The sequence below is a fragment of the Xenopus laevis genome, chromosome 1L, assembly GCF_017654675.1.
Source record: "Xenopus laevis strain J_2021 chromosome 1L, Xenopus_laevis_v10.1, whole genome shotgun sequence".
NCBI lineage: Eukaryota > Metazoa > Chordata > Amphibia > Anura > Pipidae > Xenopus > Xenopus laevis.
In genome coordinates, this window is record NC_054371.1 from 133,888,465 (window position 1) to 133,909,940 (window position 21,476).

Sequence of the window (21,476 nt, forward strand, 5' to 3'; positions counted from 1 at the left end):
TAAAACCTACCGAAGTCAATGTTATTTATTCTAATCCTTCCCCATAGGCTTTATTCTAAACCTTCCCCATAGACTTTGCAATCTTTTTTTGGTCGAACAAAAATCGTTCGATCGATGGATTAAAATCCTTCGAATCGAACGATTTAATTGCGGTAAATCCTTTGACTTCGATATGCGAAGTCGAAGGATTTCCATTCGGCAGTCGAATATCGAGGGTTAATTAACCCTCTATATTCGACCGTAAGTAAATTTGCCCCTAAAAGTTACTTTTAAGGTGAGTAAATTAATATCTGAGAGAAATTGATAATCCTACTTTAGACAGACCTCCCACCAGCTAGTGGCAGATATTACCCAATCAGCAGTACAGACAGCCATAGGAGCTTTTTCAACTGGGAAGACCCTGGATACAGATGGTATACCAATGGAGTGGTATAAGCAACATTGAACAAATTGCACCACTCTTGGTAAAGCTATATAATGGTGTAAAAGAGGGAAAACCCCTACTTTGCTCAATGAAGGAAACCATCATAATTCTAATTCCAAAACCAGACAAAGATTCCCTCAAATCCATTGGTTATACCTTACTCCCTAAAGATTGCATAAAATAAATGCTAGTCTAAGTCAATGGTGTCCCAGGTGTAAATACTCCCCAGCAGACTTCCTACACATGGTGTGGACATGCAACTTAGTCCAGTCATTTCGAGAGCAGGTACCACAATTGGTCCAGGTGAAAACAGATACTCATATGTAAAAAAGAGAGAGAAAAAAATTGATCCATAAGGCTGCACCACCCCATCCCACAATCAAATCATTCCGTGAATCAATTTAAAATGTACCTGTTATTAATATATAAATAAAACTGAAAGTCCAGGTGAGGCATTAAAATCAGGGAAGAGCTGGGAGAAGGAAAAACCTTAATTAAGGAGTTGAGGGTGTGAACCTGCAGTCTAAAAATGGGTCTCAGACCCGCCTAGGTAAGGGTTAATGTTGTGTTGCTATATTCTCTGGAATGGGTCTCAGACCCGCCTAATAGGTTAACGCCAGTATGTTAAGTGCTTCGCTTGACTATTATAGTAAACAGAGAAAACCCTTGATTATAATAATAATGATAATTATAAACCACCCCTTCACCCACAGCACACCCCTCTTGGTTGCGTGAAGGGAATCCGGTCTCCAAATGCTTCAAACATAAGGGATCAAGCTAGCATGTCAGCGAATCTTGCCAATGAACTACCCAGCCATTTCCAACCCCTTCACCCACTTAGCAACCCTCCCAGTGGCGTAGACCGAGGTCAGCCTATGAAAGGTTTGTTTGCCCAATTTTAAAAAGCGTCTGACGCGCGTTTCGCCTGCAGGCATCGGGCTTTGTCAAGATAGATACTCTCTTGGTGGAACTTGGGTGTTGCTGCTTAATCAGGTGCAAGAACAATCTCCCAAAAGGGCACAGCATACTTTCCATACTATGTATGTACAATAAGAAAGCTATAGTAATACTGTACATTGGAAATCCAGTGGAGGGCCCACTATAAATTCCTACGCACAACTAAGAAAATCTATACCTCTCTATAAAATAACATATATGAGAAGCAGCATATATGGAGAAGTCAGTAAAGTCTGTGAGTAGTGATGGGCGAATTTATTCGCCAGGCGCAAATTTGCGGTGAATTCCCGAGATTTGCCACCGGTGAATAAATACGCAAAACCGCCGCGTCTGTTTTTTTGAATGCTGGCGCATTTTCAACAGTGAATTTGCGCCGGCATCAAAAATGGACGCCGTTTCACAAATTTCCCGCGAAATTCTAAATTTTTCGGCGAATCAAAACGCACCAAATTCGTCCATCACTATCTGTGAGCTATGGACAGACTTAGGACCACGCTAAAAAGAATCCTTTTGATGCTGGACCTGTGTCATAATGAAATGTATCATCTGGTTGATCCACCTGAGATTGACATTGAGAAAATTTTAATTATGTGGCCCCCAAGGCAATATCCCGCTGTCATATTTAGCATAACACTGCATTATTAGTGACTGGTAGGGCATTAAGACACCACTGCTGTGGCATATCAATATTCATTAGTGATGGGTGAATTTGCGCCGAAAAATTTGCGAAATTTGCGAAACGGCGCCGACGTCTCGTTTTTGACGCCGGCAACTGTTTTTTCGACGCCGGCGTCCGATTTTTCAGAAAATTTTTTTTTGACGCCGGCGAATTTTTCGCGCCCGTTTCGCGAATTTATTCGCTGGCGGCGAATAGCGCAAATTCGCCGCGAATTCGCGCCTGCCGAATAAATTCGCCCATCACTAATATTCATGTATTTATGTATGTATGACAGTGACCGCCAAAAATTAAATGGAAAAGTAATGTCCAACATCAAATTACATCATCCCGCAGAATTAAATGATACTGACCTCTCAACATTAATGTAGGAGCCTACCTAGAGTCAGAATTTAAGGTATGAATGAAGGTGCCATTAAGCTAGTCACCGTTTCCAAGCTGGTAATACAGTATAGAAAAGAGCTGTAACAATATGGTTAATATTTCATTCTTCTTATAAAATTTTGCATCCCACACATTACAAATGAAATACTGATGGCTTATGAATTATTGTTAATTCAATCTGTCAGAAATGATGGGATGACTGACAATGAAACATAATTTGCACAAGGTCACCCATTTAGATTTCTACATAAAATAATGGATTGACTTACAGGTACAGGTATAAGTGGTATAATGCCAACAAACTGCAACGTTGTTTTGTCCCCGTTATACAATAAAGAATATGTAATATTCTCTTTAGTTTATTCCTGTTTCTAGAGGTGAAATGTGCCACCTTTACAAACATGTACTGTATTTTTCTTCTATGGTATGCCATGTCTAGAAAAAGAATAAAAAACAAACCTTTTCCTTTTTTTATGAGTGATATTCATTAATGGCATGTGGCCACTTGTTTATAACTGCTTGCATTCTTAACATTAGTACAGATAGTTATAAATGTCTAAAAGTATAAAGGCAGAACATCCAAGTTTAAACTATCAACAGTCTAGGTCAGTGCTCTAACAGGACTGATGAAGCCTCTTAGAGATTTGTAGTAGTCCCTTATAGTGGCTGCAGTGAGTCTATTAGAGGACAAACACACAGGGCGCCAAGGATGCCAATTCAACAGGAAAAGTACCTGAGCAGAGGAAAGAAATAGAGGTTAATGACATTGCAATAAACATTTCCTCATATAACCTAACACCGATTGAAAGAAGGGTTTTGAATAAGGTACTGGGATTTGCGCCAACTTACAATATAGAGTTCCCAGAATGGAAACAATTTTTAACGTTTGTTAGAAGTTTGAAATTAAAAATTTATTTTTGGAAGACTGAAAACCAAGTCCATTTACAGTCAAGCCACTTAAAAGGACAAGCAGATATATGCCAGATATAAATAATGACACACGTAATGCTTTTGGATAGGTAGTCATAGCAGAGGCTAAAAGTAGGTTTGAAAGTCTGAGTAAACCTAAGAACAACCTGTCCCATTAAGGAACAGTTAGTCCTGAATACTTTAGGAGACAATGAATCTATTGTTATAAAAAAGGCTGACAAAGGTGGCACAATCGTTGTTATGGACAGCAATATGTAAAATGAAGAAGCCTTGTGATAATGACAAACACCAGGGCACTATGAAAAATAGGTAAAGACCCAGTTTATGATATTAAAAAAGAGATCTAGTTGACAAGCTCTGGCCAGTGGTCTAATAACAATACTAATAAAGCTATGCATTTGCAAACCTATTTGTACATAATTTAGAGAAAAGGTTGTTCTTAGAACTGCTATAACCACATACTGCTATATCTTAGGTGTGTGGATGATATCCTCGTCATTTGGAAGGTAGACTTAGATCAGTTTTACACTATGGTCAACCAACAATTAAATTTACCACAGAGGTGTCTAAAACCTCCCTAAACTTTCAAGATGTACAGATTGCGCTGAGTAATGGTAGTACATTATTACCACTGATTTGTACAAAATGAAGTCAGATCGCAACAACCTTCTAAATGTGTTAAAGTGGTGGTTCCCCTTTAAGTTAACTTTTAGGGGCATATTTATCAAGGGTCGATTTTCGAATTGAAAAAATTCAAAAAGTCCAACCCAAATGAAGTTGAAGTTGTTTTTTGGTCAAATAGGTCAGTTTTCAATCGAATACAGATGAAGCCACTTGGATTTGTGAGATAAATGCGTCATGACTCATGGTTAATTGAAGAAACTGCGTTATCTAAAGTCATCTTAACTCATTTAATGCATTTAACCTTTCCATTAGCATACCAAAGCACCATTGTGAACAATGGTGAATGCCTTAATTAGATGGGATGTTGTGACGCAGTTTTCTGTGTTAAATGAGATAAATGGGATATCTGTGTTTAGTTATTCTGTGTCAAACAGACAAACCAAAGTGGCTGCATCTGTAGGTCCATATTTAGCTGAATTTGAATCGAAGGAATAGTGCATTAGACTGAATTCGATTCAAAGTCCACCAATTGACTCCAAATTCTAGAAGGTCCCCCATAGGCTAAAACAGCAATTCGGCAGGTTTTAGATGGCGAATGGTCGAAGTCGAATTTGTAAAGAGACAGCACAAGATAAATTTCGATATTCCAATTCCTGAATTGTTTTCGAATTGAATTTGGGCTATTCCCAATTGGGAGATCTCATCTGTTCATTTGGCTTTAATTATCATCTGTATGCTGATGATACCCATATATCAGATATATATTATCTACCCCTTCATTAACAGCTGAAACAGAGGCTCAAATCTCTAACTGCCTCCTGGCTGTCTCAAATTGATGAACCAGTGCCACCTCAAACTCAACCTAACAAAAACTAATCATCTTTCCACCTAAGACTGGTCCTACTCCCCTATTTACCATCTCTATTGATGGCATGCTCATTAATCCTGTCAACTCAGCACATTGTCTGGGGGTAATCTTTGACTCCTCTCTCTCCTTCTCTGATCATATTAACACCACTGTCAAAACCTGTCACTTTTTCTTACGCAATATTGCCAAAATCCTTTCACCTACTACGGCTAAGATGCTCTCATCCTATCCAGACTAGATTACAGTAACCTTCTACTAACTTTCATCCAAAAGGGTACAGGCCCCTCCGCTGCTGAAGTCCTTATCATGGCTTCCTATAAAACAAAGAATAACTTATAAACTCCTCCTCATAACCTTCAAAGTCCTTCATTCCTCTGCACCTAATTACATCTCATCTATTGTTTCCTGGCCGAAACCCTCCATTACTACAGCTTTTTCCTGTATCAAACCCTTCTCTCTTGCTGCTCCTTATATTTGGAATGCCATTCCTGAATCTCTCAGGATAGAATCCTCCTTCAGTGTTTTTAAAACAAAACTCAAAGACTACCTCTGGGAGCACCTGGATAACACCTGAACTGGGAACTGGCACTTATATAACAGCGTAACAAACTGTAACCTGCAGCACCTTAACCCTTTCCCTGCCAGCCGTTTTGTCCTAGATGCGAACGTCTACTGCCAAGCAGTTTTTAGATATTTTGCACTCTTTCACTTTAAGGGCCTTTCCTGGGGCGGTCTTTTAGTTTACCCAGGAAAACAATATATTGTTTTTTTCAGGACAACCTGAAACAAAATAAGCAAGAATTTTTGTGTAATTCTACTTCTGTAAAAAAATATAGGCTTCTAAGTGTCCAATAAAATGAAAAAAATCATGTCTCACAAAGAACAATCACATATATCAGAAACATTATTTACTTTATGTATGAGAACACAGCTGATTTGGAAAGGTCTATGTCTCCTGAACGCGGCAATACCAAATATATATAGTTTTATGGAGATTTCTCACTTGTATAGATCAAAATCTACAAGCAGTACACTACCAAATTTCCAAAGCACCGCTCCCCAAACGGCATACTTCTGATTTCAAGGCCAAACATTCCGCTAACAGTAGGTTTACCCTAGAAAACTACCCATTATTAGAAAGAACAGATTCTGGTGAATCAAAAATGGGTAAACATATCGTTGTACTCCAAACTACCAAGTTGCAATTGTTTCCTAAAGTTATAATGTTTTATAGAAATTGGTGAATTTTTAGAAAAATGACCTCAAAGCTTCCAATCTACAGAATCATATCTCCCACACATCATTAGGTATCAATGTAAAACACCCCAAATATGAAAGCCTGGGGTCCACTGAACAGTTTGATGCCCAATATGTATAGGTGTACCTAAACATGTGGTGTATAGGGGCCCTAAAATGTAGACACCTCATTTGAGCTATCAGTTCTGTAATTCCAGATACTGCAAAATCAACACATTTGCATCGTTTTGGGGTGGGGTAAAAGTAAAAAAAATAAGTTCACCCCAGAAAACCATATATTTTCCGAAAGTACACATCCCCACGAATCTAAATTGGGTATGCATGTCTTTGTACTACAAAGTACCAAGCCGCAAACCATTCCTAAATTTGGTGATTTTGGTGACATTTCCAAAAATCACCTCAAAATTTCTACCCTGCAGCATCGTATTACCCACATACTTTTAGGTATCAAGAGATATCACCCCAAATATGAAAGCCTAGGGTCCTCTGAACAGTTTGATGCCCAATATGTATAGGTGTACCCAAGCACGTGGCATACAGGGGCCCCAAAAGGAAGACCCCCATATGGTCTGTCATTTCAGGTACAGCAAAATCAACACATTTACATCGTTTTGGGGGGTCAAAAGTAGAAAAATGTAAGTTCACCCCAGAAAACCATATATTTTCGGAAAGTACACATTCCCACGAATCTAAATTGGGTATGCATGTCTTTGTACTCCAAAGTACCAAGCCACAAACCATTCCTAAATTTGGTGATTTTGGCGACATTTCCAAAAATCACCTCAAAATTTCTACCCTGCAGCATCGTATTACCCACATACTTTTAGGTATCAAGAGAAATCACCCCAAATATGAAAGCCTAGGGTCCTCTGAACAGTTTGATGGCCAATATGTATAGTTGTACCCAAGCACGTGGCATATAGGGGCCCCAAACGGAAGACCCCCATTGGGTCTGTCATTTCAGATACTGCAAAATCAACACATTTACATTGTTTGGGGGGGGGGACAAAGGTAGAAAAAAGTAGGTTCACCCCAGAAACCACATATTTTCGGAAAGTACACATTCCCACGAATCTAAATTGGGTATGCATGTCTTTGTACTACAAAGTACCAAGCCACAAACCATTCCTAAATTTGGTGATTTTGGTGACATTTCCAAAAATCACCTCAAAATTTCCACCCTGCAGCATGGTATTACCCACATACTTTTAGGTATCAAGACAAATCACCCCAAATATGAAAGCCTAGGGTCCTCTGAACAGTTTTATGCCAAATATGTATAGGTGTACCCAAGCATGTGGCATATAGGGGCCCTAAAATAAAGAACCCCCCCCGTATGGTCTGTCATTTCAGGTACTGCAAAATCAACACATTTACATTGTTTTGGGGGGGCAAAAGCAGAAAAAAGTAAGTTCACCCAAGAAAACCATATATTTTCGGAAAGTACACATTCCCCCGAATCTAAATTGGGTATGCATGTCTTTGTACTCCAAAGTACAATGCCGCAAACCATTCCTAAATTTGGTGACTTTGGTGACATTTCCAAAAATCACCTCAAAATTTCCAACCTGCAGCATCGTATTTCCCACATACTTTTAGCTATCAAGAGATATCACCCCAAATATGAAAGCCTAGGGTCCTCTGAACAGTTTGATGCCCAATATGTATAGGTGTACCCAAGCACGTGGCATACAGGGGCCCCAAAAGGAAGACCCCCATATGGTCTGTCATTTCAGGTACAGCAAAATCAACACATTTACATCGTTTTGGGGGGTCAAAAGTAGAAAAATGTAAGTTCACCCCAGAAAACCATATATTTTCGGAAAGTACACATTCCCACGAATCTAAATTGGGTATGCATGTCTTTGTACTCCAAAGTACCAAGCCACAAACCATTCCTAAATTTGGTGATTTTGGCGACATTTCCAAAAATCACCTCAAAATTTCTACCCTGCAGCATCGTATTACCCACATACTTTTAGGTATCAAGAGAAATCACCCCAAATATGAAAGCCTAGGGTCCTCTGAACAGTTTGATGGCCAATATGTATAGTTGTACCCAAGCACGTGGCATATAGGGGCCCCAAACGGAAGACCCCCATTGGGTCTGTCATTTCAGATACTGCAAAATCAACACATTTACATTGTTTGGGGGGGGGGACAAAGGTAGAAAAAAGTAGGTTCACCCCAGAAACCACATATTTTCGGAAAGTACACATTCCCACGAATCTAAATTGGGTATGCATGTCTTTGTACTACAAAGTACCAAGCCACAAACCATTCCTAAATTTGGTGATTTTGGTGACATTTCCAAAAATCACCTCAAAATTTCCACCCTGCAGCATCGTATTACCCACATACTTTTAGGTATCAAGAGATATCACCCCAAATATGAAAGCCTAGGGTCCTCTGAACAGTTTGATGCCCAATATGTATAGGTGTACCCAAGCACGTGGCATACAGGGGCCCCAAAAGGAAGACCCCCATATGGTCTGTCATTTTAGGTACAGCAAAATCAACACATTTACATTGTTTTGGGGGGGTCAAAAGTAGAAAAAAGTAAGTTCACCCCAAAAAACCATATATTTTCGGAAAGTACACATTCCCACGAATCTAAATTGGGTATGCTTGTCTTTGTACTCCATAGTACCAAGCCCCAAACCATTCCTAAATTTGGTGATTTTGGTGATATTTCCAAAAATCACCTCAACATTTCTACCCTGCAGCATCGTATTACCCACATACTTTTAGGTATCAAGAGATATCACCCCAAATATGAAAGCCTAGGGTCCTCTGAACAGTTTGATGCCCAATATGTATAGGTGTACCCAAGCACGTGGCATACAGGGGCCCCAAAAGGAAGACCCCCATATGGTCTGTCATTTCAGGTACAGCAAAATCAACACATTTACAGCGTTTTGGGGGGTCAAAAGTAGAAAAATGTATGTTCACCCCAGAAAACCATATATTTTCGGAAAGTACACATTCCCACGAATCTAAATTGGGTATGCATGTCTTTGTACTCCAAAGTACCAAGCCACAAACCATTCCTAAATTTGGTGATTTTGGCGACATTTCCAAAAATCACCTCAAAATTTCTACCCTGCAGCATCGTATTACCCACATACTTTTAGGTATCAAGAGAAATCACCCCAAATATGAAAGCCTAGGGTCCTCTGAACAGTTTGATGGCCAATATGTATAGTTGTACCCAAGCACGTGGCATACAGGGGCCCCAAACGGAAGACCCCCATTGGGTCTGTCATTTCAGATACTGCAAAATCAACACATTTACATTGTTTGGGGGGGGGGACAAAGGTAGAAAAAAGTAGGTTCACCCCAGAAACCACATATTTTCGGAAAGTACACATTCCCACGAATCTAAATTGGGTATGCATGTCTTTCTACTCCAAAGTACCAAGCCACAAACCATTCCTAAATGTGGTGATTTTGGTGACATTTCCAAAAATCACCTCAAAATTTCCACCCTGCAGCATGGTATTACCCACATACTTTTAGGTATCAAGACAAATCACCCCAAATATGAAAGCCTAGGGTCCTCTGAACAGTTTTATGCCAAATATGTATAGGTGTACCCAAGCATGTGGCATATAGGGGCCCTAAAATAAAGAACCCCCCCCCGTATGGTCTGTCATTTCAGGTACTGCAAAATCAACACATTTACATTGTTTTGGGGGGGCAAAAGTAGAAAAAAGTAAGTTCACCCAAGAAAACCATATATTTTCGGAAAGTACACATTCCCCCGAATCTAAATTGGGTATGCATGTCTTTGTACTACGAAGTACGAAGCCGCAAACCATTCTTAAATTTGGTGATTTTGGTGACATTTCCAAAAATCACCTCAAAATTTCCAACCTGCAGCATCGTATTACCCACATACTTTTAGGTATCAAGAGAACTCACCCCAAATATGAAAGCCTAGGGTCCTCTGAACAGTTTGATGCACAATATGTATAGGTGTACCCAAGCACGTGGCATATAGAGGCCCCAAAAGCAAGACCCCCCCATATGGTCTTTCATTTTAGGTATTGCAAAATCAACACATTTACATCGTTTTGGGGGGGGGGGCAAAGGCAGAAAAAAGTAATTTCACCCCAGAAAACGATATATTTTCGGAAAGTTCACATTCCCACAAATCTAAATTGGGTATGCATGTCTTTGTACTCCAAAGTACCAAGCCGCAAACCATTCCTAAATTTGATGATTTTGGTGACATTTCCAAAAATCACCTCAAAATTTCTACCCTGCAGCATCGTATTACCCACATACTTTTAGGTATCAAGAGAAATCACCCCAAATATAAAAGCCTAGGGTCCTCTGAACAGTTTGATGCCCAATATGTATAGGTGTACCCAAGCACGTGGCATATAGGGGCCCCAAAAGGAAGACCCCCATATAGTCTGTCATTTCAGGTACTGCAAAATCAACACATTTACATGGGGGGGGGCAAAGGTAGAAAAAAGTATGTTCGCCCCAGAAAACCATATATTTTTGGAAATAACACATTCCCGCGAATCCAAATTGGGTATGCATGTCTTTGTACTCCAAAGTACCAAGTCGCAAGCCTTTCCTAAATTTGGCGATAAAAGCAACGGTTTTTACATTTCTGAAAATCTCCTAAAAATATTGCAATTGGCCGCATTTATCTCACCCAACTTCTTACATACAATTGTAAAACACCATAAATACTGATCCCAAGGGTCTACTGAACAGTTTTATGCCCAATATGCATTGATATCCCAAGGCAGCTGGCATGTGCGGACCCCAAATGTAAATAGTGCATATGAGTTTTCTCTACTGCCGATTCGCCTTCTGTAAACATAGACCCTTGACTTCATATTATGTGCCTCAAGACCCTCCTAACAGCAAAGACCCCCCAAAACCATATGTTTTTGGAAAGTACACATTCTGACGAAAACAACCAAGATAAAGACGTCTTTCTACAGCAAAGTACCAAACTGCAAAACTTTTCTAAACATAGAGATTTATACATTTCTGAAAATCACCTAAAAATGTTGCAGTTTGCCACATTTATCGCACACAATGTTTTACGTACAAAGAAAAATCACCCCAAATATATTCTGACGGATCAATCTAAGTAAAATAATATACCAAAGCACCAAACAGCAAAACTATACTAAAGATACATAAGGAACAATAATGCAGGGATAAAATTGCAATAAAACCACAAAAATTGTGCAAATCAATGAAATAACAAAATAACTGCACCGACAGCGTAATTAGTGGCCGAAATCGATTATCCAATAGTCACGCTGCTGAAATAAACAGTTTTTATGGGTAAAAAAAACACAAATTGGTGAAATGAAAAAGTAAAAATAAAATAAAATGTGTATACATGTGTGTACACTTCCAAGAATTGTGTGACAGTGTATAAGTGTGTATAAGTGTGTATATAAGTCAATATAAGTGTATATAAATGCATATAAGTGCATATAAGTGTAAAATGAAAAATTCAAAAAAACTTTTTTTTTTTGTTTTTGTTTTTTTTTTACTAAAATATGTGTGTATGTGTGTATAATGTAGGTAAGTGTATGTAAGTGTCTAAAATAAAGGCCACTTACCGTTTCTGGCTGATCTGAGAGCTGGAGAAGAGAGAGAAGCTGTCTGCAGATTCACAGCAAGCAGGAAGTGTGTGGGCGTCGCTGGAACACGAGGTAAGCAGGATGAAGCAGTGCAGCAAGGCAGACACGCGATTTGCTGTGTCTGCCTCTTTTAGGTCGGCCCTGCGACAATCCTGTCGCAGGACCGACATGACAGCCCCCCAGCCTCGTTGCCCAGGGGTCTGTCAATGCTGCTAAACCTCTGCAGAGGCGACTAAAGCCGCTGATGCAGAGTACAGCATGTTAAACTGCAAGGACGTACAATGTACGTGCTTGGCAGTTAAAGCCCTTGCCTGCCAGAACGTACGGTGTACGTGCTTGGCAGGCAAAGGGTTAATACCCCTCTGAATTGTGTCTGTATGTTACCCTCCCATTTAGACTGTAAGCCCTATGGTGTAGGGTCCTCTAGCCTTTTGTTTCCTTGACACTGAGCACTTAATCTGTATTGTAATTATATTTTATATTTATGTGAATTATATTTCTAATAATGCACTTATTGTTCCTTTTTATTTCAATGACCCCTTGTTTGTTATTACTAATTTATTGTTTTGCTGTGCAGTGCTTTGCCCTCAAGGAGCACTATATAAATAAAAATATACATGCATACATACATACACCAGGAAAAAAAAAATAAAGGAAAAGATTGTGTTGTGTTTGTGGTGCAAACTTAGCACCACAATGGAAAAAATAATTAAGAAGTATTGGCCCATCTTAAAAATAAAGAATTGGGCAAATTCTGTAAAGAAAAACCTCTGTTCTGCTATAAATGAGGCAGCACTTTAAAATACATACTTTGCCAAGCAGAGAAAGAAACTTAAGCAACAAGAAAGGATATTTCAAAGTAATGAAGTAACAGGTACTTACCCATGCCTTCAATGTACATGTTGCGCATCAGTTGTTAAAAGGAACATGAATCAGCACCTCACAAAAGTCAACATACGCCTAAAAAATTACATAACATGTAACACATCATCGGTTGGTTACTGTATAAGCTCAACGCAGTAAAGAGCATAAGGGAGATATAAGAAATGTCAAGGCCAATACTTAAACTGATACACCAGTATCTCAGCTTTCTATAACAAGTATACTTGTATCATTTGCTAATGTTTTTCTAACATTCTCCTTGCTTTCCTTCCAGTGACAATAAATTGATGCTGCCTTGTACCTGAATAGAATAGCATACCTGGTCCTCATGGGTAAGACACAGGTATATAGTGTCAGCATCGACTTTTTTGAGTCAATGCATACAATTTGCATAGGTGCCCCATATTTTATATTTTGCATTAAAGTCTAATCTTTTTGATTTTACTAATACGTCATGCTTTGTTCCTGTCAAGATTTTGCATGTATATGGACTATGAACTGTAGTAGGCATGCTGCAGTACTGGGGATAACTTGGTGAAATGGACTATAATACACAAAAGCCATAAATATCTTCTAAATTATATCCTTATAAACGGTGAGTTCTGATGTCATTTCTGTCACATGACTCACTGAAACGTGTGTATTATAATAAATAAAGTACCCCCAGTTGCAAAATATGAGGATATTAGAAGTTACCTTGGAGTTCCATGACCTGTATAAAAACACTGGGCCTTCGGCCTCGTGTTTTTATATGGTCATGAAACTCCTCGGTAACTTATAATATTCTTATCATTTACAAGAGGGGGTACTTTATTCACTATATAATACACAAAAGCCTTGAATATCCTGTAAATTATATCCTTATAAACGGTGAGTTCTGATGTCATCAGTTATAAACGGTGAGTTCTGATGTCATTTCTGTCACGACTCACCGAAACTTGTGTATTATAATAAATAAAGTACCCCCAGTTGCAAAATATGAGGATATTAGAAGTTACCTTGGAGTTTCCTGACCTGTATAAAAACACTCGGCCTTCGGCCTCGTGTTTTTATATGGTCATGAAACTCCTCGGTAACTTATAATATCCTTATATTTTACAAAAGGGGGTACTTTATTCACTATATAATGCACCAGTTGGACTTGAATTGCAATGGAAATTTTTCTTTGGATGTATGTATTTTTAGAGGCTAGTCTGTAAAGGAATCATCACAGCAGTTGCCTTCCACCAATCTGGATTTCCCATATGGTTTGAGGGAGGCATGGCTTGTACACTTTTAATAGATCTGTGTAATTGATTTGAAATATAACACTTGAAAAAGAGCCCACAGCTCCATACATGTTGTGTTGAATACCAATGTAGCAGCATAGTATCTGCATTGGTTTATCTGTTCCTACATTTATTCTGGCATAGCAACCACACTTTATTGAGGACAAAAAGTTTGGGAACAAGATACCAAAGGGGTTAAAAGTCTTCACAACCTGGCCAAGCACCCTATGCACTTTTGTATAACCCCATAATGCTCAAGAGCTCCACTTTTGTATAACCCCATAATGCTCAAGAGCTCCACTGACCTCTAAATGATATCATAATTTTATTATTATGACCACCCTGAACATGTAGCAATCAGCTCACTTTATGGAAGCTCTGGTTTAGGTTAAAGAAGACCTGTCACCATAAGGAATAATTAGAAATCCTATTATATTGTCTTAATTAAGCAAACAATCTTTACTTATACAATTTAATTATTTTTTCATTCTTGGAATTAACAAACACAGCAAGCAGGCAGCTGCCATTTTCAGGACACTGTGTCAGTGCCCAGTGGCTGTTGATCGGTGAAGTTAGAACTAAGGAGGACACTATATATAGAAAGTCCAATTCACAGTATCAAAAGGACTAAAAAAGGTTTAAAGTCATATCCAGGCAGAAAGGTCAGGACAGAATGAGGAATCATAGTCAGGAACAAGTCAGGAACCAATGACTCAAGCAGAAAAAAAGTATTTAGGAGCACCCAGGAAATTTGCGACGAAACCAAGGAGCATGCACATCGGAGTCCTTCACCCAAGAACATTGAGGTACTGTAATGAGCCCTTGGAGAATCTGGAGTCAAGAATTTTTTTCAACTTCATACTCTTATTGGCCATCCACAATGACAGGAGTATTTGGAGATTGTCCAGAAGAGAATCGGTTAGAGACTGCTGGTTTAACTCTTGACACTTGAAAGCCATTGGGAATTCACAACTCTGGTGGAAGTTGAAGTCTGACTGTCACAGGGTTGACAATTTCTACAATAGGGAAAGGACCAATAAATTTGGGGCCCAATTTGGGAGAAGGAATTTTTAAATGAATGTTCTTAGATGAGAGCCAGACATTTTGAGGAGAGGATTTGTGTTTCCTGTCAGCATAGGTTTTCTGTGATGATGAACTTTTTGGAGCAATGTGTGAAAAAAAAAAACATTGTTGAACTATCTGTAATAAGTGGCAAAGCGAATAAATCTCTGTATGGCCTTAATGCTTGTAGGGAGTCTATTCCTGAATTGATGAGACCTTGGTGGGGTCCGTCTCAAACCCCTCGGTAGAAATGATGTAACAAAGGAAGAAGATCTTGGAGACTTCAAGACACATTTTTCTAATTTCACATGTAAAGAAATTTTTCTTAGGCAAGAAAGTACCTCCCGCACCTTGCTATTATAGAGCCAAGTCCTTGGAAAAAACTAAAATACTGTCTAAGTAAATGAGTGCAAATCGCTCCAGAAGATCCCTAAAGATGTAATTTATGAATTCTTGGAAGACAGCAGGGGTCTTGCAAAGACCAGAGAGCATTAACAGGTACTCATAATGCCCATCTCTGGTGTTAACGGCTGTCTTCCACTCATCCCCCTCGCATATCCCAATCAAAAATTGTAGGACCCACAAAAATCTAGCTTGTTGAATACCTTAGCCCCTCTGAGTTGATCAAAAAGTTTAGAGATGGGAGGTAGAGGATAGCAATTCTTACTTGTTATTTTATTAAGAAAGCAATACGCAGACAAAGAAAAATGCAGCCCCAGAAGGAGAAGAAGAAGGCCGAATGAAGCCACGTTGGAGGCTATATTGAATGTACTCCTTCAACACTGAGGTTTCTGCAGGAGATAAGGGATAGGTACGACCTCTAGGGGTCATGGTCCCAAGAAGATGGTGCAGTCATAAGGGCGATGAAGAAAAAGTGTTCAGCAGATTTCTTACAGAACACATCAGAGAAATGAGGGTGGTAAAGACTGAAGGTTTACAATTGGTAATCGATGGATGGCCTTAGAAGGTAGACAATTCTTGAGGCAATAAGAACTTCAGCAAGATATCTGACTGGTAGACCAATCGAAAGAAGGGTTATGCAAGCGGAGCCAGGGTAACCCCAACACCAAAGGAGTAGAAGCACAGTTGATAATGAGGATGGACAACTTCTCCTTATGCAGAGATCCCCACTGTCAAAGGTAATTCCCTCATGGTCTCGGTGATGAGTTTTGGAAGTTTTGAAAGGGGTCTGTTGTCATTTGCCAAAACCCACAAATAGAAGACATGGGAAAAAGCGAAATACCAAGATGCCAAGAGTCCATGAAATTCCCTGCAGCTACTGAGTCAGGGCTTGTACATTGACAGTTCTAGAATCCACCTGGATCTGCAACAGAAGCAGGAATCTATGAGAGTTGGGGAGAAGGTTCAGTGCCACCCAGATAAGACTCCCCAATCTTACCTAGGCGCTGGAGTTTCCCTGCTTTGACGGGCAGTTATGCAGGAAGTCAGGAACTTGTTAATCTAGCAGAAAAAAGTATTTAGGGGCACCCAGGAACTTTGTGAAGAAAGACCTATACTTAGGCATTGAACTAAGTTGTTCAGCGTCTATTTAAGTTGAATTTTTGTGCCAGACGCGACAGCATCTGCACCGCAACCCACGTGATGGCTAGGGCTCCACCATTTTGGAGACAGGGCACTCCTGACACATCATTAGTGGTGCTTGCGAAGCAAAGCATCACTACTGTTATCTTCTTAGTGGTGCTTGCGAAGCAAAGCATCACTACTGTTATCTTGCAAACTTATTAGTGGTGCTTGCGAAGCAAAGCATCACTACTGTTATCTTGCAAACTTATTTTTATTCTTCTTCCGTATGAAAGTTTGGCGCGTAACTAGTCCCGCACCGTTTGTCCTAGACCCATGAATGAGGTGTCAAATCGTGCGGCTTAATCGGGAATGGGGTGGTATGACTTTTCTAAGGGGTGGGTGGTTAATTGCCCCTTACGGGGGCAATTAACCACCCCGAAAAGTCCCATAGATTAACATTGAGGCCAACTTTTGACGGATTCTAGCGCAGAGAGGGAATCTTGTAGAAACGTTAAATTTACCACATTTGAAGAGGTTTGCGACCTGTGTCAGATGATACCCCACACGAGGGTATAAGTTTTACCCCCGGGGCAGGAGAGGTCCCCAAATTTGCCCCATTGACTTATAATGGGGAATTTATCGAATAATTAGTTTGTCGCAGACCCATGAATGAGGTGTCAAACCGTTCAGCTTATTCGGGAATGGGGTGTTGTGACTTTTCTGTCCTATTTTGGGGACCCAAAAAAGTGAGCGGAGCCGCAAACAACCAATCAGATTTTCCCTATTGACTTCAATGAGAAAATGTAAACAGCTGTAATTCTCACAGTAATAAAGCCAGAGCTCCCAAACTTGGCACCGTGGGTCACTGGGTGACTGCAGCCAAAATTTACAAAAAGTGGGCGGAGTCTACAACAGCCAATCAAATTTCAGCCATTCAATTAAATAGGAAAATTTTAAACTGCTGCTGCTCTTAGACGGTTAATGGCAGCCTCCTCAAAGTTGGCACAGTTGGTCACTGGGGGACTGGGATTAAAATTAAGAAAAGTGGGTGGAGCCAAAACCAACCAATCAGATTTCTTTGATTGGTTTTAATGGGAAAAATTAAGAAGGCTGCCATTCTCTCAGTATTGATGTCAGGGACCTTGAATATCACAAATGTGGTCGCTGGGGGTTTCCACTTCAAGTTTAGAAAAAGTGGGCGGAGCCACCAACAACCAATCAAATTTCATTCATTGATTTTCAATAGAAAAAAATAGAAATGCTGCCATTTTTACACATTAAATGACAGCATTCCCAAACTTTGGTATGTTAGTCACTGAGTGACTGTGGTTCACAATTAGGAAAAAAAGGGGCGGGGCAACAACAGCCAATCAGATTTGGGCCTGAGTTTTGCCACGGCAAGCACCACTCACATTTTCTTCAGGAAATGTACCTCTCTAGTTTTTATTCTTCTTCCGTATGAAAGTTTGGCGCGTAACTAGTCCAGCACCGTTTGTCCTAGACCCATGAATGAGGTGTCAAATCGTGCGGCTTAATCGGGAATGGGGTGGTAGGACTTTTCTAAGGGGTGGGTGGTTAATTGCCCCTTGCGGGGGCAATTAACCACCCCGAAAAGTCCCATAGATTAACATTGAGGCCAACTTTTGACGGATTCTAGCGCAGAGAGGGAATCTTGTAGAAACGTTAAATTTACCACATTTGAAGAGGTTTGCGACCTGTGTCAGATGATACCCCACACGAGGGTATAAGTTTTACCCCCGGGGCAGGAGAGGTCCCCAAATTTGCCCCATTGACTTATAATGGGGAATTTATCGAATAATTAGTTTGTCGCAGACCCATGAATGAGGTGTCAAACCGTTCAGCTTATTCGGGAATGGGGTGTTGTGACTTTTCTGTCCTATTTTGGGGACCCAAAAAAGTGAGCGGAGCCGCAAACAACCAATCAGATTTTCCCTATTGACTTCAATGAGAAAATGTAAACAGCTGTAATTCTCACAGTAATAAAGCCAGAGCTCCCAAACTTGGCACCGTGGGTCACTGGGTGACTGCAGCCAAAATTTACAAAAAGTGGGCGGAGTCTACAACAGCCAATCAAATTTCAGCCATTCAATTAAATAGGAAAATTTTAAACTGCTGCCGCTCTTAGACGGTTAATGGCAGGGTCCTCAAACTTGGCACAGTTGGTCACTGGGGGACTGGGATTAAAATTAAGAAAAGTGGGTGGAGCCAAAACCAACCAATCAGATTTCTTTGATTGGTTTTAATGGGAAAAATTAAGAAGGCTGCCATTCTCTCAGTATTGATGTCAGGGACCTTGAATATCACAAATGTGGTCGCTGGGGGTTTCCACTTCAAGTTTAGAAAAAGTGGGCGGAGCCACCAACAACCAATCAAATTTCATTCATTGATTTTCAATAGAAAAAAATAGAAATGCTGCCATTTTTACACATTAAATGACAGCATTCCCAAACTTTGGTATGTTAGTCACTGAGTGACTGTGGTTCACAATTAGGAAAAAAGGGGGCGGGGCAACAACAGCCAATCAGATTTGGGCCTGAGTTTTGCCACGGCAAGCACCACTCACATTTTCTTCAGGAAATGTACCTCTCTAGTTATTATTGCATCGTCCCAAAATCTTGTAAATGCACTAGAATTGGGGGCCTGATGCACATGCCTATACATTACACAATTATAGACAGTGAGTTGATAGTGTGAGGAGGGCCTTGACATTTAGGAAGTACAGAATGGAAAGTGTAAGTGATTGCTGTGCCTCAGGTATAGAAAAGCAATATATGATTGACAGCTGAGATTTTAAAACATGCAGGTATGGATACTTAAAATAATTTGGTTTTATACTTACACAGCAACATATTATACAGCTTACTGATTTGCTATTTGTTCGTATAAACCAAGGAAAATGTATGATTGGATTATTTTTTTAACCTTCAAATTAAAAGAAGCCTTCAATTAAAAAAGGCACACTATCTGATGCTTTACTGATATTGTTATTTTATGTCTTAGTTTAAGTGACTCTATTATAGAATGATTCATTATCCAGCCTCTCTTTACAATTTAATATCCGTGAACATTAAAAAGTAATTAATCTTTGTTTTAGCAGATTCACATTTTTAATCAGCTCTATATGTATATTGGTTTGAGCATGTGGCAGTTTAATTAGCCTCTTGAATTTATACAACACGTCTTTGTCATATCTACTTATTACTGAAGAGAGCACAATCTTATAACGCTAATTAAAGTTGGTTGGTGGCATTTATTTCACTTACATATTGCATCCTATCTGTCTTGAACTCTGATTTAGAGTATGGTAAAATCTCTTTTTGAATTATCTTTTATTTAATATGGAGCAAGAATGAAACTTACTGTATATCTCTTTATTTTACAAAAATTTAATTTCTGTTAGAAAAATCTAAATCAAATACTTAGGGAAATGAGTTAGATAGTTACATTGAAAAATGACCATCAAGTCCATCAAGTTCAACCCCTTCAAATGAAAACCCAGCATCCATACACACACCCCTCCCTACTTTCACATAAATTCTATATACCCATACCTATACTAACTATGGAGTTTAGTATCACAATAGCCTTTGATATTCTGTCTTTCCAAAAAATCAGTTAGTCTGGCAAGATCTATTACACATAAAACCATGCTGGCACACACTCATAGTACTATGAGGGATCCTTTTTTGAATAGTGGCACCACATTAGCAATTTCGCCAGTCTCTTGGCACTATGCCAGACCTCAATGAATCCTGAAAAATTAAGTAAAGAGGTTTGGCAATCACAGAGCTAAGCTCGTTAAGTACCCTGGGACGAATACCATCTAGTCCCGGACCTTTGTTTATCTGAACATGTTCTAGTCTCTTTTGAATTTCCTCATGTGTGAACCATGCATCATTAGTTGTATTACTAGAATTGGGACTATTTAGTTAACCTTCATTAACTGTGTAGACAGACGAAAAATATGAATTCAGAATCTGTGCTTTTATTTTGTTTTCATCAACCAGCTGACCCCCCTCTGATACTAAAGGTCCTACCCCTTCCTGCTTCATTTTTTTACTATTAACATATTTAAAAAATAATTTTGGATTCTTTTTACTGAAATATCCTTTTCCATATCAATTTTAGCTTACCTTATAGCTTCTTTGCATGATTTATTGGCCTCCTTGTACCTTATAAATGATTTGGCTGTCCCAGCTAACTGGAAAGCCTTAAAAGCACCTATTTTCTTACCCACCTCAACACAAACACTTCTATTGAACCAAAAAGATTTTGCTTTGCAACATTGTTCCTTGCAAGGGGAATATACTGACATGTATATTTATTAAGCAGCCTGTTAAAGACTTCCCATTTTTGTTCTGTGTTTAACCCTGTGAAAAGCATTTCCCACTTAATATGTTGCAGAGATGCCCTTATACTGTCAAAGTTTGCACGTCTGAAATGTAGTGTTTTAGTTACTCCCTTATAGTATTGCTTCTGCAACAGAATATCAAAGGAGATCATGTTATGATCATTATTCCCTAAATGCTCATCCACACAAATAGTTGAGATGAGTTCAGTATTATTAGTTATTACAAGGTCCAAAAGAGAGTTATTTCTAGTAGGTTCTTGAACGAGCTGGAATAAAAAGTTGTCATTCAGCTTATTTACAAACCTACTAGCTTTTTCTGTCTTGGCAACCCCATTACCCCAGTCAATGTCTGGATAATTGAAGTCACCCATAGCAACAACTTGACCCAGCTGTGAATCCGCTTGTATCTGCAAGAGCAGCTGGGCTTCATACTCGTCACTTATGCAAGGTGGTTTATAGCATACACCAATAATAATTCTCTGTGTAACCTTTTGCCCAGTCAAAATCTCTACCCAGAGTGATTCTACACCCTCACCAGTGCCAGCTATTGGTATTTCTTTAGTGCATCGCTTTACTTCAGGCTTTACATACAAACACACTCCTCCACCCTTTTTTATCCCTCTG